We start from the raw sequence: 26,107 nt of genomic DNA, 5'->3' as shown, positions 1-26,107 counted from the left end.
GTAGTTAGCTATAGTTCTTATAGAATTTATTTGTATCTTTTACGTGTAGGTGTTGCAGAGACTGATTTGAGAGTGTAGTGCTAACCTGTGTTTGGTAAACATATTCTTCACAGGGAGGTAGAGTATCTTGCTAAAGGGTGTATGTATCTTTATGATTTTTCGGCATATAAGAGAAAATATTTCATTTCTAATTGGAAACCGAGTCTGCGCTTTACATTTATTTTTTGCTTCACCATCCTTCCAAACAAACTCACGCAAGTGTAAGAACCAACACGTCACGAAAGGTACTTCTCACTTTGCTTTACTGTGTTCTCAGTATCAGGTTGTATGATATTGCGCGCAATATTATGTAACACGACTAATCTTTTGTCAGAAACATTAATAACGAAATGGCACAAACTGTTCACTGGTATGACGTAATTCCATTTTATTCAGTTGCATGTACAGATTTGCCTTTATTAATATCTTGCATGGTTTATGGTCAGGCTTTAAAAATTGATCAACAGCTATTATTATTATCATCATTATTATTATGACTAGTATTGTTATGATAATTAATGTTATTATGATTATGATTATGATTATGATTATGATTATTATTTATTTTTTATTATTATCATTATCTTCACATCTTATGAATTACACGTGTGCTATCATGTGTTGTAAAGAACCCAATCTCAACATGGATGTTATCACATTTTTGTTCCTCGCTGTAGGGCCAATGAAGCTATAGTTAAGTCTAGGAGCAGTAGGCCAGCAGGTTCGGAGCTGCGTTTGGATTGGCCACCACTCCTAGCGTTGCCGAGCTGGTGATCTTGTCGTACACTTACTGCGCTGAGTATCTCTGGCCCAGCAACACAGCGGCAATTCCTGGTATAAATATAATAAAAAAGGGAGGCAACCGCACAAAAAATGTTGATACATGTATCTGCGTGAGCTCTTTTACTGCCCTACTCTTCAACAAGCCTTTAAAGATCTGTTCTGTGCTACCATTTTATTTTTTGTTTTACATTAGACATCACAGGAACTGATTCCCCCCCCCCCCCTACGATCACATCTCAATTCAAAAGCACAAACAATATAGGTGACTTATTACACTGTATAACGTAAGGGGGTGTTTCAATTCCTTTGTACTGTAGTCGCGCAACTGGTCACATCCCGAAACTGTGGCACTTAATAGACCAGAGTGTACAAATGATACAATACTCCTTTCCTTCAATATTTTAAAGGGGGTGGCTAGTGACTGATCAGTGGGAATCAGTGGGAATGCTGTGGGATGATTGTTCCAATCCTTGTGGGATTCATTTAAGAGCTACTTAATACATCTATTGTTGTGTGAAAATTATTTGCTTCAGAATAGGTTCATATTCAAGTAATGTGCAGTTTAGTGTTTCCAGGTTAGCTTGCCTGTACAGTGACGGGGCATTAAACTGCACATTACTTAAGAGATGAGACCGTTCTGAAGCAAATAATTTTCACACAACAATAGATATGTAATGTACTCTCAAATGAATCCCACAAGAATTGGAACGATCATCCCCCAGCAATTCCCACTGATTCCCACTAATGTTACTAGCCATCCCCTTTAAAGGGATGGTATAGTATTGGTAGAGATGAGGATTGGACTTTTAACTTTTTGCGAGATACGAAGAAGCCACTTATGAAATATGAAAGAGCGTACCATTCTAAGAGGAATTCAAAGCTTATTTGATGAAAATCTGTTTTGGTATGGCCGAGACAGCCAAAAATAAAGTAAAACAAAGCGATCGTAATAAAAGGTGAGTCACACATTCTAATAGGATTGCTCTTTTTCTTTTGATATCTCAACCATTTCAAAACAAGTTTTGTCAAATAGTTTGTATTGAATTCTTCTTGGCATTATAGTAGACCAGCCAAACCTCAAAAAAGGCTCTAGATAAGGATTCGACGGCATTTTTTGTTAATGCTCCGTTCTCATACTGAAAGTCTTGCAAAAATACTAAGGAATAGCGTACGGCCGGATGTCACGCGCGTTTTTGCCGAAAAATGTCATTTTAGCACAAAATTCAGAAGCATGTCAAAAATCACGATTTTTATTTTTTGCTTGCATTCAATTGATATTTGAAAGATCATGAGTTTCAATTGTCCCTTTTAATGAAATTGCAATTTAAATGTGTTTCCTTAGCAATTTAAAAAGTCATTTTGTACAGCCATATATGGGGCTCTCAAAAGTTTGGGTGTTGTTTTCTCGAAATAATATTCACAGATTAATTAACGTTCTGCAAAGTTTGCTTTTCCAAGCTAATTAGATGATCTTCCAAAAGTAATTTCATGTTTTATAAAACTACAAGTGCTTCTTTGATTGAATGTGTCAATATTATTTCTAGTTTTCTTGAAGAAATCTTTACTTTTAATCAAAACTCTGAACTTGCAGGAACTCAGAAAATGCATTTTCCGAGCATTTTCCAGTAGCCCCGCGCAGCTTGTGTGCGCGCGAATACTTCATACGTGTGCGTACGTCTACCCCTACGATCTAGCTACATACAGGTAAAATCTCTCGCGCGAGAGCTGCATGTTTCGGTCGTTGAGTTGGAAACGTGGTGACTGGAAAAGGGACTATTTCCTTCGAATGTAAGTAACTTAGTAAATAAATACATAGTTCCTTATTGCACTGCATAACGGAACTTAAAAATGTGTTTTGATCTAACAGTTAGATATACAACTTTGATCTGAGACTGGGTTAATATCAAGGTTCATGCGCTAGTACTACGTTAGGCCGATGTCTTTAATTACTGTATTTCGCACCGATCCCGTGGGCGCGGGCATGCCTACCAACCCCCGGGCCGCCACCCGACCGTGCCGGCGGTGCTTGTTAGTGGAACAGCGATTATTCCGTAAAGCACGTCTTGACACGGTGCGAAAAGAGGCCTAACAAACATTAGGTCTACGTCTAGATTTAGGTGTCTTGTTAGTTCGATCTAGGTTTGTAATTTATGGCCTCATCACATGCAGTTGGACTGAATCCTCGTCTACTGTTAGGTCTAATCTATCTAACGGTAATACACTCTCTCTAACTGTTAATACTAACGTTAGTGTTAGACATTCTAGCTAGTAGGGGTAGTGTTACTCTAACGACGGACGTTAGTGTTAGTGCTAGAATGTACGGCTACGCCTGTTATTATGCCAAAAACAATTCAATCGGGCTAGGCCCTATGATACTAGTAGTATAATCACAATGAACTTAACACCTAACGTTAGCACATTAGCAGTTGTATAACGTGGACAGTACAGGTCCACTACTACTAACGTTACTGCGCTGGTTAGATATATTTCTATTTGTAGGGCTAGAGCCAGGTCCAGGGCAAGGAGCTGTAGACTATACAGAAGATGTAGATGTAGATCTACCAACGTTTAGAGTCTAATAGTAATATAATAGACCTACAATATAAAATCTAGGGCCGGGGTCTGAAGCATAAAGAGCTGGCGTCTGGAATTAGGATCTAGGTCTAACCTTAGTCAAGATCTGGGCCACTGATTCTACCTAACGTTAGAGGTTTCTAGTAACCTACTACTCGTATCTTGGCAGTTTTGTTGCAGACCCAGCTTACTAGGCCTAGCTAGACCTAAGTTTAGGCATCTAGAGGTTCTAAAATCTATGCATAATAATTATACTATATATGTAGGCTAACTTTGATCAAAAAGTTCATGTTAGATCTAACATTAGAAGATCCTAACATTAGCTCTAACGTGAATTATCTAGACTAATATTAGTCTCTAGAGCAGAGGTCTAAGGTTGATTCCACTCTTTCTGGTATTTGTAGACCTGTGGGTTCAGAAAAAGAGTCTAGGATTTAGGCCTAGGTGTTTTATATAAAAGCGAGTCTACAACCAAGTGATCTTGCCATTCGAATATGCCTGAAAGAGAGAAAGAGAGAGAAAGTGTTCAGTCCTGACTGCCAACCTCTCCTAATCTGTGAATCATTTACATGTACTCTTCTAGCTTGCAAATAGATCTAGTCAAAGAGAAACTATTTAGAAATGTCTTTACTCATAAGTACCAAGTTCTTATGTTAATGTCTCAAAGAATAAAGGTTCATTTGAAAAAAATGTAAATATTACATTTTTAATGGATCATTTATACCGACTCACTGAAACCTAAATATCTTCTTCTTTTTTAACTTTTTAAAAAGCTAAAAAAAAAATATCATCTTAATAAAAGAGATATATTTTTAGTTATAATTGATTTGCATGGGGAACAAAGAAAATTATGTCAATGTCAATATGCCTTTTCAAAACAATCAAATTTCAAATTGATTTTATTTTTTGTTCACTATTAGCTTATAATGCTCTGCTTTAAAGATGAAAAAAAGAATTATTTGAGTCATGTTGATTTCTGTTTTCAGCTAGATGTACCAACAAGTGGACAGACTGAGTCTTGTCTTCAAACTTCGCCAAAGAGAGAGACATATGCCTATCCTGACTTGCCAAAATCTAATTGTAAAGACTGAGCTCTTTCTACCTGCAACAAAGTGCAGAACAACCAGAAGGTAAGAAACGGTAAATGTCTTAAATAGCGGTCTAATTTGAAATATCTTTTAAATACTAACTTACTAAGTGTTTGATTATCAAATGTATCACTTCAGTGCCCAGTTGAAAATAATGCCAAATCTAAATACATTGAGTATCAAATATTCCTATTCCATTTGAATAAATTGTAACAAGCATGTTTTCACTTTGACAGTTGCATTACAATGCAGTGTACAAGTACTTTGCAAACAAAGAGAGGAGAATAATCTTATACACATGTATCTCCACTTATATAAGAAGGGGAGCAAATCTATGATCAAATGTGTATTCTTGTTTTCTTGTAAATTCATTGCATGTTCTATTGTAGAGGATCATATGAAAGAACGGTATTCTATCTACTGAAGATGAGATCATATAAAAATCAAACGTAAATGTAATCAAGTAAGATATTATATGTAATGAAATATTTCTCAACCATGTCAATTGGCACAAGTGTTTAATGTGTGCACAGATGAAAATACGTCTGTAGTCACAGATCAATTAACTTTCCATTGTTATTATGTTGCGTTAAGTATGACGTAAGGGTGATATGCTGTGATGTATTGTTCTTTATTTTTATCAAGGTGTCAGTAACAAATGGACATGCTGAGTTTGAGATCACATCCACTAGAGTGAGGGGGAGATAGAAAGATGTCTTGACTGTGATGTGAATGCCCTTTCCAGCTCAGAAGTAAGTGTCAACGATTTGAAATTAGGAATATCATCTCATGAATACAAACCGATTTATGCAAGGAAATCATATCCTAATCCACATACAAATGAGAGCATGATACAATCAAATATTTGTGTACAGGAATTACAGGTGTCAAGATGACTTCCATCCTACATAATTCATTTTCAGTAAGATATGGCTTTAGAGCATCAAAGATGATAATAACAATGACATGATTAATGTATTACATGTAAGACAAATTAATGTTGACAGTGACCTGAAGATCCAAAATCTCATACTAAGGGATTCATGAGATCGTGATGATTAATTCTAATTCATGATGAATGTGTTTGTTTATGTTGCAGTATGATTATCCTGTTTCACTCATAAAAATGATAACTTATTTAAGTTTTTGTTAATTGTTCGACCAGAATTAGCACAAAGTGGACAAAATGGACCCTGCAAACCACAGCCAACTACGGACAAGAGAGAGAGAGAGAGAAAAGAAAGAGACAGATGTCCTGACTACCAACTTCTAATCTGTGCATCCTGTACTCTATTTCGAAAGGAAATGTGGGAGGTAAGCAATAATACATGTAAAATGTAAACCCCAAATATGTTGGAATATTTTGTCAAGCCTTTGACATCTTGACCAAATTTTTGACTGTCGATCTTTCATTGGGCAGAAAATTAACGCATGTTTTGCTAAATGAATGCAGTACTGCATATGCATGTAGTCAATCACTCCAACAACGAAGATTTACATGAATTAACGCCGATTTTTATTTTTTTTTTGCCTCTGTCAAAGATGGTTGCAGGAGTTTTTATGTTGTTGCAGTCATCCATTCACACGCACATCTGTCCTATTCTCATCTTGCAATAACTTAACATTTACTCAGCAGATCATCTTCAACTTTGGTTTTATACAGAAGAGATGATTATCTGCTGAGCCTTGTACAAGTAGCATTTTAGTTATTGTGATTTTGCTGCTGATTGTAAATTACAGGGAAACCCTGATTTTTATTGACTGTAGAGCATTGCTACCATGACATTATATTTACCTTCGGATGGCAAAGTTACCATAACCTCTAAGCAATTTGACTTTGATTAGTTATGAGGGTATTGATGTGAAAGGTCACAGGGACATTATATGCACGAAAGTGTTGAATGTATCCAGTTGCAGTATCAGGCAAGCACTACCTTGAAATTCTTCTGAATGGAATAAAAAGCTTAATGGAAAGAATTGGATATTTGGATCATGAAAGTTTCCTACATTTTATATTTCATCGTGTACTCACGGTTAAATTGCTACAATTAGGATCTACTGTATAAAATAATATACTTTACAGTTTCAAGGAAACACTACATATAGAGGAAATCAAGTAACCGTATGTCCTTATTAGCCTATATGTCACTGTGTCTTCACCAAAGATTAAAATGCCCATGTCACTTTCCTCATCAATTAAAGACAGATACACCATTCTTTCTCTCTCTCTCTCTCTCTCTCTCTCTGTTTCTCTCCAGAAACAACCCTGCCAGGCTATCCGGTCCGCATCCAGATTCCGTATGAAGGATGTCATCAGAACCTGAACTTACATGTGGAATGCATCCATCTAAACTTCTCAAATATAATCACAATGTGCTTTCAGGACTATTATAGAAGTTGAATATATAAAAGACATGTGTATATATTAGACATTTCTACTAATCCAGATTAAATGCTTCTTTTCTAATTTTTTTTCTTTTTTTTTCCTTAGTGATGAAGTAAAATAAGGCCTGATATCAAAATGTGCACAACACTACTTGGCAAAGAGCATTTACAATATGATTTGATGTAGATCTACTTCCAATTTTGATGGCAGCATTAAAGGGATGAGGGATGGTCTACTTTTGGTTGAGATGGGGGCTGAAATGGAGATTTTGTAAAATAATGAGAACCCTGTTATGAAATATTAAAGAGTAAACAATACCAAGAGGAATTCCAAATTTATTTGTTAAAAATTGGTTTTGAAAAGGCTGAGATGTACAAAAACAAAGAGGTCCTAATAAAGGTGGCACCCACTTCTAATTATTATCATTCTGTGTCACTTTTTTTAAAAAATTTCTCGGCCGTTTCAAAACCAAGAACTTTAATCAAACAAACTTCAAATTACTCTAAGAATTTGATGCTCTTTCATATTTCATAAGTTGTTTTTATTTGCTTGCAAAAAGTTAAAGTCTGAATCTCCATCTCAACCAAAACTATACCATGCCTTTGAGACTCACAGTTACAAGCCGCATACTAGTAGTTCATGGAAATTGATCCTGTTATTTCCTTTGAAGCCCAAACGCCAACATTTTAATCCTGTCAGATTGGAATGTCTTTTATTTTTGTTTTTATGGGGGGGGGGGGGGCAACAAAAGGGAAGTGAACTTTGCCTTTCTTCATCAGATGGAGGAAAATATGTGACATGTTAGTCAGAAAAAAAAAGAAAACTGCACGTTGAAGTGCTTAAAAAGAGAAAAATTTCACAAAGTAACAGTTGGTGAATCTGAAGGGAAATAGCATAGAGCATGTTTTTTCTTTTCTAGTTTAAGATATAAAAGAATAGTATGTAGCTTAAAGGAACGAACATAAGTAAAATGTTTCAATCCAAACGCCAAGTACATGAAGTAGTGAAAAGAAAATGTACTGGTCAAGATGTATGTTTTGCCAGGTTTCTTTCACATGTGCCATAATTGTCATGATGTTGGTAATACTGTAATACGCGTATATGTTAGCTATTCAGGGCCCCAGCAATGTATTCTGGTACTTGGAATGAGGGAAAGTATTAGAGGGAAATACCGGTACCATGCATTTTGGAGAGGTGATCTTTTTTTTCCTTCATTGAGAGACGAGTATTCAGTACAGATACCTTATCACACTGGTCTGCAGAACACAAAAATAATATCAGACTAAAAGTAGATTTTTAAAAATTTGGCAGTCACCATTCTAGTTTAGTTGTACATTGACGAAAGTTCAATGCAACAGCGTACAGTCATAATTAGCTAGGATATGCAACCACACATTTTTAAAAAGATAGAGATATTGAAATATTGCTTAAAGAGAACATTTTGTTTTTCTAACTGGTGTAACGTTTGTGATGCTGGACACATTATAGTATATGTCACATTAAAAAAAAAAATTTGAGGCTGTCAATGCAGTTAATGTCAGCGCAATTTGTATTGTTTTTCAAACTCTTTGGATGTATGTCACAGAGATTTGTTCATGAAAGACATTTTCACTGAGGACTCATTCTTTTGTAATGCTTTTAATCATTTAAGAAGATTGCTTTCAGATGGATTTTTTTTGTTTATTTTTAGATGTCCACAAATGGAGACTGAAGTTCTTTACCTTTCAAAACGAAATACTGTTGAAGAGAAATAATTATATATATTTTGCAGGATTCAAGCATGTTCTTACTGTGTATGGTATTCTAAACAGCATTTTGGTAACCAGCAACATAGATGTCAAGTGCTGCTATTCTAGTAAATGTACGCTAATGGCAAATCATTGCTTTAAAAAAGAGAAATTGCCTCGTTTACTGTTTACTGTATTTCATTCGTGAACGCTGTTTGAGACGGTGGTTGCGGGCGTGTGCACATTGTGTAGTACGTTTTGTTGGTTGACTGGGAATTTAGAGTGTTGGTGATAACTGAAATGATTTTTTTTTCACAAATTTGTGATGATATAGAAAAAAAAATCGAATTGCAAACAAACAAGTTGTTACATGCCTGCTCCAAGGACATAGAACTTGGCCAAGGATTAATATAATCTGCAATATAGACTCGATGATATAACCGACTTAATGATGGGAAGGGGAAATGAGGCTGTTATTGCATTGTACGCATTTCACTTCTACTTCCTTTTCGCTTCTTGTTTTCTCTTTTGAGGGTGATATTTGCCTTACTTTTTCACACAAATCCGGGATACATAACATTTTTATGTCGCCGACTAAGTGTGCGTTCCAAACAACGTTCATGTGAACAATCAACCATCATAAAAGAAACATTTAGTATAAGTCTTCTGCGGGAGAATAAATCAAAATAAAATGCAAACACCTCGCCTTAGAACATTGCAAAAGTAAAAGTGATTTCGTGCCTATCCCTTGCAGGGCTCCGTTTCAGGGCCTGAGAATGCAAACTATATAGCATTATGAATTCCAAAGCATTCTCGGGGGAAGGGGTGAGTATGCAGGATGGGAGATTTGGTATCGTAATTTTTCCCAGTAACGCGTGATTTGTTATATCACGGTTTCCATGACAACCATTTCCGAACATAGTAAACAATTTTTATATAACTCTTAGGTTTCATTGTTAAACATAGATTAGTTAGATTGATACATTTTTTCACACACACACAAAATGTTTCAACACTTTCGTACGTTTTACAATTATGAATATTTGAAATTTTCAGGGAGTGACCTAATGATGATCAGTTGCCATGGTAACAACACTACTGATTTTATTTATTTTTTTTTGAGGGGGGGGGGGGAGAAGCACATTTCAGTCATATCAAGGTGCCACAAAGGGTTTTGCTGCAGTCAGCTATCCAACCTGTCCATTGACTTCGCCAATTATGTAAGATAAATACCTGTATACACGCACTATACCATGTACAATATATATGGGCTTACGCTATACATTCGATTTTTCATTCAAAATGCGCGTCCGGTAAAAATACATCGTCCCATTTAGGATAACATAAAACGAGTTATCTTTCACCTTATCTTGTAATTTCTTTGCTGCATAAGATATCAGAATATATATTATATTTCGGAAAAATAAAAACTTTTGAATAGATTGATTTAGGTAGTTTAAAAAAACTTTGAAATATTGGTAGATTTTACAAAGTATAATTTTGAGTAAATCAAGTTTTTATGTTTCATTGCGCCATATATGTGCGTGTAAAAATTCTACATTCAAATGCATATTAGTCAGGTTCTAAACTTGAAATGGAAGATAACACATTTCTAGTTTGAAAGGTACTTATCAACCATTACTTATTTCGGTAAAAAAATAAAAATCGTGATTTTTGACATTCTTTCAAATTTTGTGCTAAAAAAAGGCATTTTTCGGCAAAAACGCGCTTGACATCCGGCCGTACGCTAAACTTGAGTATTTTTGCAAGACTTTCAGCTGGAAAACTTAGCATTAACAAATTTTGCCGTCCAAAGTAAAAAAAATCGTCTTGGCTGGCCTACTATTACATGCTTTTTCATATTGTATAAGAGCTTTCTCTTTGTCTCATCAAACTGTAAGAAAGGTGAAGATTCAGTGGTCTCTACCAAAACTGTACGATCCCTGTAAACTCTAAAATGGAAGTTGTCGATTTGATTTTATACCGCTATTCTATTTCGCACATTTGGATCCAAAAAATATAAAAATCTGTGCGTAATCAGATTAATAAAGCATTAGATATAACATCGAGGAATTCGAATTTTATCTGAAGACTCGAAAATGTCGCGAATTATTCAAAGCTATATGGATACGCTCGAGAATTACCTCTGGGATATCATTGTATACTCTCATTACAGGTATCCCACTGAGTCGTGGGATGGTTTATACATTGTACTGTGTGTGAAAACTATTTACTGGTTAACAGGGTCCATTTGCGGACGAATGCAATTTACCGTTACTTCTGCCCTCCATATCATACCATGTTTCCGAATAGTTTCCAAACCTTTTTGTATATGTGTGTGTTGTTTGATCTGTCTCTATAAACATTCCTTTGTAAAGTCTTACTTTGTCTATATATGTCTTACCATAGTAAATCATGTTAACAATTCCGATTTAATTACAAAGAATCACAGTTTTGCTACAGCGCAAATGTTTCTAAACTGTTCAAAAGGGTTGTGGTTTGTATGTTGCATTTCAAATTCTTATGATTTACATAATGCAATAACAAATATAGAATCTGTATGATTTGCTTACCCGTAATATATTGTCTACGGGTTAACTCTCGTTCTATGCTGTTATGAATTATACTCTTTTTGTGTTAGGCATGTTGACTGAATTCGTAAACGGCGCACGATATTGTTTTTAACTCTGCTTGATACATTATGCTTTGTATCGTAATTACGTGTTGGGAATAAATTGAATTTTTTTGAACCAACTTTGACCAACATTATCATTGTAATACGTAATATACATGTATATCTTGTGGATGGTACTTCTTACCGGCAACATGAGGACAGGCCATGCTGGTCCCGCTGTAAGTCCTGGTCCCGTCGTTAGAGTCATGGGCCAGACTGATGATGCTGGAGCCGGGAGCGAAGAGCTGAACGCATCGGCCGTAATTGGAGAAAGACAACCGAACATCATCCCTGTCGGTCGACCCGACGGTAATGACCTGCGCCGAAAGAAGGAAGTGAAGTTGTTTGCTAAAATGTACCATAAAACCAGGAAGGTTCCATCTCCCTGATAAAACGGACTAGAAAGCCGATTGCACGCACATGAACACAAAAAACAAAGCATGATGAGATGGGCATAGCTTATCACAGACGTGTGAACGCGACCTGTCTCATGATGAGGATTCGTGAAGCTAGAAATTTTATTTTCTTTAAGTCAGACAGTACTTCATAATTCCTTCTGCGGCACAAATGCCAAACAACTTTATTCAAATAACCTTTGTTACACTTTTGACACACGGTCTTTATCTTTATGACCATAGGCGTACCCAGGATTTTTTAAAGGGGGGTGTTCAGTGGCATACTGTGGGTCAAAACATTGGGGGGGGGCACCTCATGGAAGCAACATCAGAATTGCATAACTGTACAATTAAATGCGAGCGGAGCGAGCGAGCTCGAAAATTTTGACATTTTACAGTCCCCAAACTGCCGTTTGTAGCTATATATATATATATATATATATATATATATTTGCTTTGGAAATTAAGGGGGTTGCACCGGGTGCAACTGCTGGCAGTTGCTGGCAGTAACATCAGGAGAATTGCATAACGATTAAATGCGAGCGAGCGAAGTGAGCGAGCTTGATAATTTTGACATTTTACAGTCCCCAAACTGCCGTTTGTAGCTATATTTTTTCGCTTTGGAAATTAAGGGGAGGGGGCGCACCGGGCGCAACTGCTGGCAATTACTGACAGCAACATCAGGAGAATTGCATAGCGATTAAATGCGAGCGAGCGAAGCAAGCGAGCTTGAAAATTTTGACATTTTACAGTCCCCAAACTGCCGTTTGTAGCTATATTTTTTCGCTTTGGAAATTAAGGGGAGGGGGCGCACCGGGCGCAACTGCTGGCAATTACTGACAGCAACATCAGGAGAATTGCATAGCGATTAAATGCGAGCGAGCGAAGCAAGCGAGCTTGAAAATTTTGACATTTTACAGTCCCCAAACTGCCGTTTGTATATAGCTATATTTTTTCGCTTTGGAAATTAAGGGGAGGGGGCGCACCGGGCGCAACTGCTGGCAATTATTGACAGCAACATCAGGAGAATTGCATAACGATTAAATGCGAGAGAGCGAAGCGAGCGAGCTTGAAAATTTTGACATTTTACAGTCCCCAAACTGCCGTTTGTAGCTGTATTTTTTCGCTTTGGAAATTAAGGGGAGGGGGCGCACCGGGCACAACTGCTGGTAATTATTGACAGCAACATCAGAAGAATTGCATAACGATTTAATGCGAGCGAACGAAGCGAGCGAGCTTGAAAATTTTGACATTTTACAGTCCCAAAACTGCCGTTTGTAGCTATATTTTTTCGCTTTGGAAATTAAGGGGAGGGGGCGCACCGGGCGTAATTACTGCTGGCAATTACTGACAGCAACATCAGGAGAATTGCATAACGATTAAATGCGAGCGAGCGAAGCGAGCGAGCTTGAAAATTTTGACATTTTACAGTCCCCAAACTGCCGTTTGTATCTATATCTTTTTCGCTTTGGAAATTCGGGGGGGGGGGGGAGGCACCGGGCGCAACTGCAGACAATTACTGACAGTAACATCAGGAGAATGGCATATAACGGTTAAATGCGAGCGAGCGAGGCGAGCGAGCTTAAAAATTTTGACATTTTACCGTCCAAAAACTGTCGTTTGTAGCTACATGTATATTTTTTTTCGCATTGGAGGGAGGGGGTGCCCGGTGCGCCCCCTGGATCCGCCACTGGTAGTCAAGGGTGTCGGTTTATGTTCATGATTGGGGGAGGTATGACCAGCGAGGGGGCGTCGAAGTGACCAAGCGGGAGAAGGATGTCCAAAATCTGTACTTTATATAGAGCATCCCCTAATTTGTTTGTGTTTGTGAGTGTGTGTGTTTCATATAGATGGAAAAATTAGGAAATAGCCAAGGTCAAGTCTTATTATTGGCAATGCAAGGCATTTTAATATAGACTGTATGTATAGCAACACTGCATAATCAATGATCAAGCTTTGATAGCAAATGTGTACAACCTATCAAACATCACATTGCGCAACATTGCAGCGACTCTTTTTGCCATTCCGATATTCTGAGTCACTGCGCACATCCTGCTTGTATTCAAAATGCCAACCAGGAATCACGCTGAATCACAATCTTTTGTCGACTCCGGGCTTTTTGAACAATGTTATTCCTCTTTATTATGGTTAAAAGAAATCTTAGAAAAATATCTTTTTTTCTTGATCATTCTTTCATGTCAATTTCAAAAGCAGTTTACTTACCCTTGAATTACCATTTTCGTAGGTTTTTTTTTTCTTTTTTCCCTTGTTTTTTCTTTTTTTTTCTTATTTTTTCTTTTTTTTACCTGCAGATTGGGGGAGGGGGGGGCACGTGCCCCCCCCCCCATGCCCCCCGTAGTTATTACGCCACTGTTCCTAGACCTAGATATCTAGTGAATTTTAGGCGCAATAAAGTCATCCAACCACAATTTGTGGACTCACACTCAGTTATCTTTCAGTTTTAACTTTCAGTCATTGAAAAAATTCATATCTACTATTACTAAAGATTACCAAGTCCATGTGCTATTACTAATTACATTGAGTAGCAAGTAACTTGTTACTCCCAGAGCTTCCAGAGCTTGCTGCTTCCAGTAGGCTACTATACTGACTGTACTTGGTAGTCAGTGGCGTATCTAGGGAAAACGGCACCCGGGGCAAGCGCGAAAATTGTGCCCCTAATTTCTGAAAAAGTGTTCAACCCCAACCCCATCCCGGTAGGGACTTAAAAAAAGTCCTCATGATATGCTTTTTGAAGCACTTAAGAGGGGTCTTTTGAGGGTGATTTAAATGTAATAGGCAACCCTAAATTTTGATATATTTTGGCGAGCGAGCGCAGCAAGCTAGCCGAAAATTTTTATATTTCAGCTTTATACATAACATGGAATTCTTGTCATTTTTGGTTACTAAATCTTCGAATTAAAATTCTAACTACAGTGACGGCCTTATAGATAACGATTTATACCAACAGTGTCCGACCCCATCCCGGTAGGGACTTAACAAAAGTCCACATCATATGCTTTTTCAGGCACTTAGAAGGGGTCTTTTGAGGGTGATTTAAATGTAATAGATATTGAAGAATTTTGGCGAGCGAGTGCTGCGAGCGAGCCGAAAATTTTTGTATTTCAGCTTACAAAACATGGAATTCTTGTCATTTTTGGTTATTAAATCTTCGAATGACAATTCTAATCAAGATATAGTGACGGTCTTATAGATAACGATTTATACCAGCAGTGTTCAACCCCAATCCCATCCCGGTAGGGACTTAAAAAAAGTCCACTTGATATGCTTTTCGAGCACTTAAAAGGTTTTTTTTTGAGGGTGATATAAAATCTGATAAATTTTGATAAATTTTGGCGAGCGAGCGCAGCGAGCGAGCCGACAATTTTTGCATTTCACCTTGCAAAACATGGAATTCTTGTCATTTTCTGGTTATTAAATCTTACAATTCTAATCAAGATATAGTGACGGCTTCATAGATAACGATTTATGCCAACAAACTAAGGACTTGGAAAAATACTCTAAATTACTACGAGTGAGTGAGCCGAAATTTTTATATTTCCACGTCATCATTACGTTTTGTTCTTCTAATTTTTTTTTTGGATAAATTTTGGCGAGCGGGCGCAGCGAGCGAGCCGAAAATTTTTATATTTCAGCGTTACAAAACATGGAATTAATGTTTTGTTTTCATCTTGTTTGATTTGGTTTTCTGCCCCCCCCCCCCCCCATTCTCCTTCCCCCCGTCCGGGCGAGGGTTTTTTTTTTTTTTTCTTCTTCTTCTTTTTCTTCGTCCTTTTTTTTTTCTTCTTCTTCTTTTTCTCGTTTTGTTTTTTTTTCACGTGCCCCCCCTTGCCCCCCCCCCTAGATACGCCACCATGGCCACTGTTGGTAATTGATACTACTAACTTAGCATGCAATGTGCCTATAATAGGCTGCAGCGCAGCATGCATTGTACACAATATTATGCATCATATACAATTTACGGTACCGCGTACGGTATAATACCGGTAAACGCTGAACATTATGCGCAATGTATCTCCGCGATTCGGTCAGAAAGCAAAGCAGGGATCGTCTACTGTTTGCGCGTCAGCTTCGCGCGCGGTGCGGTAACGTACTGTACGCGACAAGTTCTTTAGTGTGTATATTATGCAACTCCATAATGTGTCATCGTCCACACAAACATTAAGATAAAACAAGGAAGAGAGAGAGAGAGAGAGAGAGAAAATGAACGCAAAAGAAAGGAAAGGCGGAATTCAAAACGGAAATAAAAGCGGTAAAGACAGCTTTTGTTTTATTTGTCAACATCTAAACATTGCTGAAGAGGGGTGTTGAACAGCTCAAACACCTCCCTTTTGCCCAAGGGAGGTGTTTGAACACCTAAAACACCCCCCTTCTGGCAAAGGGGGGTGTTTGAACACCCAAAACACCCCCCCCCCCCCCTCGGTACGCCCTTGTTTATGACTAAAATTCATTATAGCAGCCAAGAGAACTAAAAAAATGCTTCTATAATTATGGAATGACAATCTTCACTACAAGATTATTAAATATATCACTTCTTAGGTCTCTCTCTCTCTCTCTCTCTCTCTCTCTCTCTTCCTCAGTGTAGATATAACTCGAAACATATTCAAATCAAACACAGACACCCGTAAACCCACCCCACGCACATAAATATCCACTTATCAGTTATTTGTTTATCTATCTACAATGTATCTATTCATTCATCTACCTATTTCTAGTTTTGGAGAAACCTGCTCACGGGTCATGACTTCTTTTTTTGCGTTGGTGTTTCGAGAGCGAAAATAAGAATTCACAGTAGGTTTGTAAACATTATCTCAACGAGTAATCTTACGTCGGGGCTGCCAGCGGGGGACTGGAGGCAGTCGTCCGCGTTGCTGTTACCAGCCGAAGTGACAAGCACGACACCGAGTTGCTTGGCCCTGTTCGTTGCCTGGAACTCGCTGGGAGAGAAGAAACCTCCATACGACATCGAGGCGACAGCAGGCCTCTTTCCTTCCGTCGCAATCCAATCCATTGCTGACAAAAAAAGTACAGAACATATTTGTGCAGAGGTACACCACATAATATTGTTTATATTCCAAATATCACATTTTACTAGCATGTATTTGGGTGAGAATTTTGAACGATGTACAATTGCCAGTTTTCGTACCTTATGTCATTCTCTCCCTTAGAACACGCCAGGATGATCTAAGAAACCAGATTTTTTCATGTCATCTCAAAGATTGGTAAATTTCCTTTCAGGAAATATATGGTTTGGTTGACTTTTGCCTGATATTTTTCATTTCACAAGGACTTAAAACGTAAAAATACGGTAAAAACGCTATTTCCCAATAATTTTTGTTTTTCAAACTAATGATGTGTATTTTTAATGGTACGTGGCATCTAATATCTGACCATGTTCTGGATCTGACATATCATGGGTATGTACCACAAAATTATAAGAACTTTATGAGCACGTATAAAATTACAGAGAACAATTAAAATATCAAAGTCCTAAACAGACGAACGCCCGTGATGCTTTTATTTCTATCGCTGCTGCAAATTCTACTTCGTTGTCCCAACTGTAACGTATACGAAAATTTGGTGTTCCACCTAATGAACATATCCTGCAAAAATTGTACTTCTGCTGGCTGTACATGGGACGTAATATTCTTTTATGCAAAATTATACTCAGTTTTCGTCACGGACGTGCCTCCGCTATTTTCTAATAAAGATCGTAGCCCATGAAACGTTATTGGCGATATTGTTCTGAGTCGTAATCAACTAAGATCTAGCAACACGATAATATGTTTGTTTTGAGTTTCTGTCCATCCTTTGTCAAAAAGGAACCGAAATTATATTTGTAGACGAACCTCCAAGAAAAAAAGAACGTCCGTGATGATTAAAACGTTTTCGAGTGGGACACCATCTTGCTTTGATGGAGAAGGTGCATTTTACCTTTGGCTCTCTAGCCGAGGAGCTGCATGCCATTTTTGGAGCGGACTGAGGTTCGCCCGCAGTTTTGGGACCATGCAATTCACCAAAAACCAAGCAAATAATTAATATTTTCTCTGAAAATTCACCTCCTGATCCCCCTCTGAGCAATACATATGTTGTAAGGATGTCAAATTTCTTATAATTTGCATTGACAATACCTTTTCAAATTTTTGAAAAAGTTAGGAAGGCTAGGTACTCTCTGCCGATTAGTTATCCGTCCTGGAACATGACCCTAGTAGTAGAACGAACGTCCGTGATAATTCCAGAGAACGTCCGTGACGTATGCAATCCCTCCGATAGGGATAACTTGTCCCGAAAGTGTCCTGTATTCTTTAAAACTTTTGGCTCGAATAGCGACAAATAAAGTTTTACAAAGTAGAAAATGAGTTTAGAGCAGTAGTTTCAGAATTTTTAAGGCGTTATGTGATCATGATGGACAAACAATTGAAAATCTACTCACAATTTTACGCTTGTTTTCCCTCTAATTATACAAAAAAACAGCTAAGCACTTAAAACAAAGTTATAGGAAAATGGAATTTTGCGTAATCTGTAATTTCTGTGCGTTTAAATTTCTTTCTAATGAGGTTCTGGAGACAATTTGTACTGTTACAGGTTCTGAAAGTTTCGCTCACGGACGTTCTGTCCGAGAAAGGAAATTTCTGACAATTACAAATATATCACTGCACATAAGATTAGTGTTAGTTGAAAATATTACCAAACCACCGAGCCGCTCATACCCGAAAGTGAATAGCGTTCAGCACTCAATTTACCTGTAATAACAAACGGAAAACGTTTTTTTCACGGATGTTCGTTGGTTGAATAAGTCAATGGATTACATAGTAGGAGAAAGAGGATCAGTTCCACTTTTTAGTGACAGGTGCTCTAAGTGTTTATCTTTTGAGTATGGTAGCTGCCGTCTCAAACAGAACACATCCAGTTTTGGTCTCCATAACGGACGTTCGCTGTAATTGTCATGATATTAAATGCCTTAATTCATTCTTATTTTTCTCTTCATGACGATTTTTTCTCATTCCCTCAGTAGCCTGAACATGCTGCGACCAAACAGAAAACAAAAACAAAACAAAAGAAACCAAAACAAATCCGAAAAGTGCTACGCAATCACATTCAGGATAATGACGGAAGAAGTCTGTAATGAGCATGTGTTGAATAAGAAACGGAAAAGTTTCAAAAGGACGTGGAAGCAGTTGAATGAAAATGACTGAGAAACAGAGAAGGGATCGAGCTCCAACACACAGAGAAAAGAATTGCCAGTGCACTCCCGTTATACCAAATTCCTCTGGAGAAGTTTTTGTTTGTTTGTTTGTGTTTTTTATTCATCGAAATGCCGTCACAAGCGAACAAAAATCATACAGTATACAATTATTGTCTGATGAAAACACACAAATCCTCCGCTTATCATCACATGGTGTTGTTTTATACTCATCAATGAAAAGCAATATTCATTTGTAATTTTTTCCAAGATTTTTTTTCCATTTTACATTTAAGAGACAAGAGAGATCGTCAATTTGTTTGTGCTTTTGTGCTTACTTTGAAAACACATGTTTAAAAAAGTAATGATTAAGAATAGGTTTAAGGTTGCACTTTGATACATTCGCTCTTCCAAAGATTCGTTACTCCGATGTCCAAAGGTTTGTTATTCCAAAATGGAAAAAAATGTAGTTAATTCAGGAGGTTTGTTATTAGAAATGTTCTTCGAAAAATAGATATTAAGGATCATTATCTTTAGGTCCGTTCTTCTAAAAGTGGAATGGGCCTGATATTCCTTTAGGTGAAAACAGTTATTATGAGGTTTTGAAATCGGAGGATTTTAGTTGTTAACTTGTTTCTCCACATTTGGATAAGCGAACATAATTTTTCATGTTCCAATTAATAAGCCTTTCGGTTAACCTTCGGAGATTCCTATCATTTACCGAATAAAAAAGCTTCATAATTATACGAACTCTTTTCGTATTGACAAACTGTATGAATAAGGAGCCTCCGAAATGACGCGCTACAAAAGGTTTGTTATGACAAACCGTATTGTATAATATCGAAGTCACAAACATCCATCCAAGTTATATAGACTTATTGTGTCTTGTTATGACGAAACTTCGCAGTATCGAACCTATTATCATTTCTGACTAATATAATAACACAAATTCTCCTCGGTAACAGTGTGTAACACAAGGAGCAAACACAGAGAGATTTCTTCCTAACGTATTCATTTGCCCTCCCTAGCTAAACTTCGTATTTCTATAACGGAGCACATTTCTGTTGTTTTTCTACATTAATTCTTTGTCATGATCTTAGCTGTGATCATGTTCGTTATATAAAAAGCAAATTTTACACTGTAGACTTTATATAACAAGTTTAGCACCTGAATATTTACTTCATGATAACGAAATTTGGATAAATATATTCGTTCTCAAGGATGGACTACGTCACTGAGATTACACGTACGTTTGTACGTTCATTTACGAGAGATGGAAAAATTGTTTTCTTTGATTCCTCAGTATGAGAAGATAAACAAGCTTATATAATTGACAATTGGTAATATCTATTCAGGATTTTGCAGAGGGGTTTGTTCTCGACATGAAATTGCTGTTTGTTGTGAGTAGAATGCCTTTCCAACTCAAGAGAGCTGTATTGTTCAATATCTTGTTTGTTCCGAACGTCCGTGAGCTACATGCGAACCTCCGTGATGAAAACTATGCTATGTTCGTTGGGTTATAGAGACTGCCCAGATGAGATACATCTTAAAAAGGTATATCATTATTTGGGAGTGAGGATTAAAGTATGGGATAGTGAAATAAGAGGTGAAAATATTGAGTTTCTGTAAAATGCGCGTAAAGTTAAGAAAGTGTTTAGCGGAAGAGCAATATTTCCACAGAAATTACGAATTTAGTTAAAATCATCAGTTGTCTACCATTACGTACAGGTTAAGAGTACAAGCTTAATATTCTGCAATCACGTACACATGTCCCTTAAGATATTTCGTTAGGATTTTGAACTGAATCAGATTTTTGGAAACTATGTTAAATGATATTCAAATGTATGTGCAGTACTATTCCTCACGGACGTTCGCTGCTCTGGACATGGTAAACTTCAGCGGTGAATAAAAACTTGTTCCTCTGGGAAAATCCTAGTATAATTGGGTTCATATTATAGCTTGAGTTATACTCTTTCAGGTAAGATGAATGATTTGGAGAATTTCCTACTTTTTAAATTTTGCCTTGTTTTGGCTCAATTGTACATCGTTCAAAATTCTGACCCATTTACGAAACATGTATGTTGGTATGTATATAATAAACGTGTATTTCTATGTATAGAAGATACAAAATATCATTTTGATGATACAATCAAATTTATTGATTCAGACATTTTCACCTACATCACTCAAGTAACACTATGTTATATGAATACATGGATAGATGTATAAATGTATGTAGATTATCATATAAAATAGATATTTATTATATTCAGATACTACTTGGAAGCATGAATGACAAGAAAATACACTTGTATAAACTGTTATTTTTAAAAGGTGCCATACTTCACAGTAGCACTACATTTGGCAACGTTGCACACGCACACAAACACACACACACACACACACACACACACACAAGGAGTTACATGAGTTTTTGTTGTTTTCTTAATTTCGATGCGTCGACAACGTCCTTTTTCTTTTTGCTATCGTTAGTGTGAAAAAGAACGAAAATGGGTGAGTAATTGGTGCCTATCACATTGTATTGTTTGCTCATTTCTCCTCGAGTCTGAGTGAAGAATGTGGATCAAAAGCTCAGCGTTGTCAATTATAAACGTACCTGCAACTGAGCTGCTGATCACTCCGGATCCAAAGCAATCGAGAATTCGAACCCCGTACACAGTGGCCTCGCGAGCGATGCCATACGTGTTGCTAGCCGTCGTCCCTGCACAGTGTGTTCCATGACCGTCGCAGTCTATGGCCTTTCAAGAGTTCGACGGTTAATAAGTAGAAAGGCTGAAAGCATGAGCGATGTACGTTCTAAATGTTCTATTCTAATAAAGTGTGGGACCCACACTTTATTACGATCACTTTGTTTTACTTTGTTTTTGGATGTTTCAGTTATTCCAAACCCGATTTTCATCAAATAACCTTTGAATTCCTCTTAAAATGGTATGCTCTGTACTATATCATAAGTGTTTTCGTGGTATCTCGCAAAAAGTTAAAAGCCCAATTCTCATCTCCACCAATACTGTACCATCCCTTTAAATATTGATCAAAGACGCAATACAATAAAGTTATATAGTCTCCCTACCGTGCCATCCTCGTCCACAAAGTCCTTGATAGCGATAGCCCTGCCACCAAAATCCTCATGATAAGGGTTGATCCCGGTGTCGATCACGTAGATGTGAACGCCCTCTCCACAGCCTGTTTGAAATAGAAAAAAAAAATGTTAATGCTTGTCAGATTGATACCTATCATTTATTGGTTAATAGATTAATTTACCGAGGATCATCCTATAGGGAAATCTGATGTCGATTATGACATTAAAAAATTGCGTGTGCGCCAGAATAATGACAAATTCAAGTGAAGCCAAGAAGAACTTTTTGTTCTTCCGAAGAAGACACACTTCCTTACTTTTCATAGGTCTGCCCAGTCCGTTAATCCGTGACAAAACTATAAGTATCGAGTCAGTAGATGGGGTTTACTCGGTACTTTTACGTTATGAACGTGTTATATGGGTGCTTTTAAGCGTGTGTTAACTTTTATGATTGTCAAGGGAACAAAATGTGTCTGTAAGTACGTTTTTCATGCACAAAATCCTCAGCATACATGGAGCATGTGTATATGCGTGTGGCTGTTTGAAAATAACCAGTCTTGCAATCAAAGTGTGAAGAATAACAGTGGCATGACAGCAATAAGTTAACTTAAATTCCCGGTATAGTGTGTATTTTTGAAACAAAAAGAAAAATAGGAATCGTATAATCATGATAATTGAGCCGGAGATTGGACGAGAGAAGTCATAACACGTAATTCTATTTATCTTATGGGTTTAGTTATAAACATTCTAAAACATAGGTTATTATATGGAGAAAATCTGAAAATTGCCGCTGGATATGAGGTGTCCTGAAGACATTCCAAACAAGAATGTGGGTCTCTGCTTTAATGCGTTCTTCCGTCTCAGTGGAATCCCCCCGTTGTTTGATGTAATTACTGTGCTGTGTGTAATTGATATATAATGTATATATGTAATATATATATATATATATATATATATATATATAATATAGGCCTATAAATATGTATATATATATATATATATATATATATATATATATATTTATATATATATATGTATACATATCTTGGAATTTTCCACGTGTTGGACTTCGAATGTTAAGAAGAATGAGTCTCAAATACGCGCAGAGCATTGCTATGATGTTATGTTGTTATGATTCATGTTTGCAAAAACTTATCATTGTCCTAGTATACACTACACTGACGAAGGCCCGAGGCGGGTTGAAATTTTGTGAATAAAAACCTTTTTGTTGGATTTACAGATGGCGTATTTGAGACTCATCCTTATATATATACATAATAGGATTTCCGCATTGACAACTTTCAATATGATTAAACTGTCTGAATGCTATTTCAGGGTCTAAAAATATAGCATCTTACCTATATCTTGCAGAAACCCTATTCAATTTAATTTGGTTGAGTGGTCACAGAGAAATGTGGATCGCTGTAAGACTCGTCATGGGTCCGTCTCTTCCAAGTTAAGCACTTGAATGCCCTTGGAACTGCATATTACTTGTAATGTGTGGACACATTGGACATGATGGACAGAACTTCTGGATGGAAGGGATTCCTGACATGCTCAACAGAGATCTTCATTTCTCTTTGACCACTGAAGCAAATTGGATGGGAATTTCTGTAAGATGCGTTAATAAGTTACAGTAATTCATACCCTGAAATTGTCTTTGGATTGATTCACTATTTGTAAACTTATCGTTACGGAAAGTCACGTATTATTATTATTACTATTATTTTTTTGGCATACGGTAGACAAGAGGGAGAACAGAACAAGGAAACAGAATGACGTCAACAGAGGAAAGAGATGAGATGCTATGTAGGGTTGTCTAACATTTTGACTGAGAGTTTACCATCAAGGGTCATATCGTTGTTCAGTTCATTGTCCTTCTGGTCGATGCGGTCGATCTCACAAGACCCGACCACCAGGTCCTTGTGAATCATCTTGTCCTGCTCGACGTACTCCACGCCGGGCAGTGAGAGGAGCTAAGACGACAGAGGAAGGCATTGAATCATTATTACAGCAGATACACACCGAGATGAAACACATTCCTTTCCATTACATGGGCGGATCCAGGAATTCCTTAAAGTGGGGGGGGGGGGGGGGGCAAAAAAATTTCTCTGATGCCACTTCCGGGTGTAATCAGGTGGCAAGCAAAGAAAAACAAAAGTTCCGGTGCAAATATTCTTTACAAGAGAAAGGGAAGGGCGCACAGTTTAATTTTTTTTTCTTTTGATTTCATTTATCTTAAAAACAATTACAAGAGGTGCGCGCCCGGTGCGTCCCCCCCCCCCCCCCCCCCTCAATCAGCCACGTATGAGCACTCTATTTCACACCGTACATCATGCTGATTCCGATCGACTCTGATAATGCAATACCTTGTGTCCATACATTACTAGTTAATTCATTTATCTATTTTCCCTCTTCACCACATATTCTCAGAAAACGAGAAAATTACAACGCATTTTTGGCGACGTGTCAAAGGTCACCTATACCGCATTACCCAGGTTCATGAGAAGAAACCAGTTGCATATTATGCAATTAAAATGGTTATGGTGTCACAAATCTGCATGTTCATCCCATTACACGTTTAAGATGATAGCTACGTTTGATATCTGTTCAGGTCTTATTACCATTTGTCATGTTTGTCTTCCATTGATGTCGTCGTCGAGCTGGGCGACGAATCCGTTGATGACGGTCTGATAGCGATGTTTGATCAAAGCCGATATCTTTTGAGAGTTGGCAGCCGCCGTCAATCGATCGATGATGTTGTCTAGATTTTCTCCCTCCTGAGAAAAATGACAGCACCAACGAAAAAATGACATACACAGGGGTCAAGTTTTGAAGGCAGTCTCAAGGAATGAGTTGAAATGTCAATCACAAAAGCGCAAAATGAGAGTGTTTTTAAAGATAAATATGAATGTTAAACTGAAAGTGCAACCATAATCTTGCCCAACCTCGCCACAAAATAGTGGCTTCCTGCCTAGGGAACTTAATGGGGTGAAGTAGGTGAACGAAATGCTCCGTTGTTAGGCTAAAGGAAATGAAACATTTCTAAATTATAATACATTACAGCAACAACATACAGAGGGGCTACAGCATACAGATGGGCTACAGCACAATAATGAATAATACAGAGGGGCCACTTGCAGTAATGTTTGATTTGATTTGATTTGATTTGATTTGATTTGATTTGATTTGATTTATTGGTTTCTGTATCATCATTGTAACCAAACCCACAGAGTTAAACCATTATCGACCGGTTGCTCTCACCTCTAATGTAATGAAGTGTTTTGAGAAAATTCTTGTCAAACTCCTTAAAGGCCAGACTGGCCTTTTTGATCCAACTCAGTTCGCTTATCAAACAAACAGGGGTGTTGAAGATGCTGTACTTGTTTTCCTGCATCGTGTATACCAACATTTAGAAACTCCCAAAGCTTTTGTACGGTCTGTGTTTATTGATTTTTCAAGTGCTTTCAACACCATAGTTCCACACAAATTAGTTGAACATTTGCTCCATTCTGATGTTGCTCCTATGCTGGTTAGGATAATCCTCGATTTCCTTGTTGATAGACCACAATGGGTTCAATGTAATGAATTATCCTCTGTTGTGAGAAAGATTAGCATAGGTGCCCCACAGGGCTGTGTACTATCTCCCCTGCTCTTTTCTCTGTATGCTAGTGACAGTACATCTTTGTTCTCCAAATGTTCGGTAATTAAATACGCAGATGATACAGTAATCAGTGGATTTTTGAGACAAGATTCCACAGAGTTTTTTCAGGAAGTTCAAAAGTTTGTGGACTGGTGTGATCAGTTCAGTTTGGTTCTTAATGCCCAAAAGACTAAGGAAATCATCTTTGATTTCCGTCGCTCCCCTTCATCAGATTACCCACATGAGCCTTTGATGATTCATGGTCAACCCATAGAACAAGTGTCAGAGTATAAATACTTGGGAACAATAATTGACAACAAACTGAATTGGAATTCGAATTCTCAAACAGTGGCAAAGAAGGCAAATCAGAGAATGTACTTTCTAAGGAAACTCAAGGAATTCCGAGTAGATAACACCATTCTTGTATTGTTTTACCAATGTCTGATACAGAGTGTCATAACTTTCAATTTGCTTTGTTATGGGGGAAATTTGACAAATGA

General features: G+C 37.3%; 1 pseudogene; it reads right to left on the bottom strand.

Annotated features, from left to right (window-relative positions):
• Nucleotides 1–739: 739 nt before the first annotated feature.
• Nucleotides 740–25,361, bottom strand: LOC139708365 (alkaline serine exoprotease A-like; annotated as a pseudogene).
• Nucleotides 25,362–26,107: the final 746 nt, after the last annotated feature.

Source organism: Diadema antillarum, unplaced genomic scaffold, assembly GCF_040938485.1.
Source record: "Diadema antillarum isolate AM-2024a unplaced genomic scaffold, OU_Dant_1.0 seq00001329_RagTag, whole genome shotgun sequence".
NCBI lineage: Eukaryota > Metazoa > Echinodermata > Echinoidea > Diadematoida > Diadematidae > Diadema > Diadema antillarum.
Note: the sequence above shows the minus strand (reverse complement) of the source record. Positions and strands in the feature narration are given on the sequence as shown.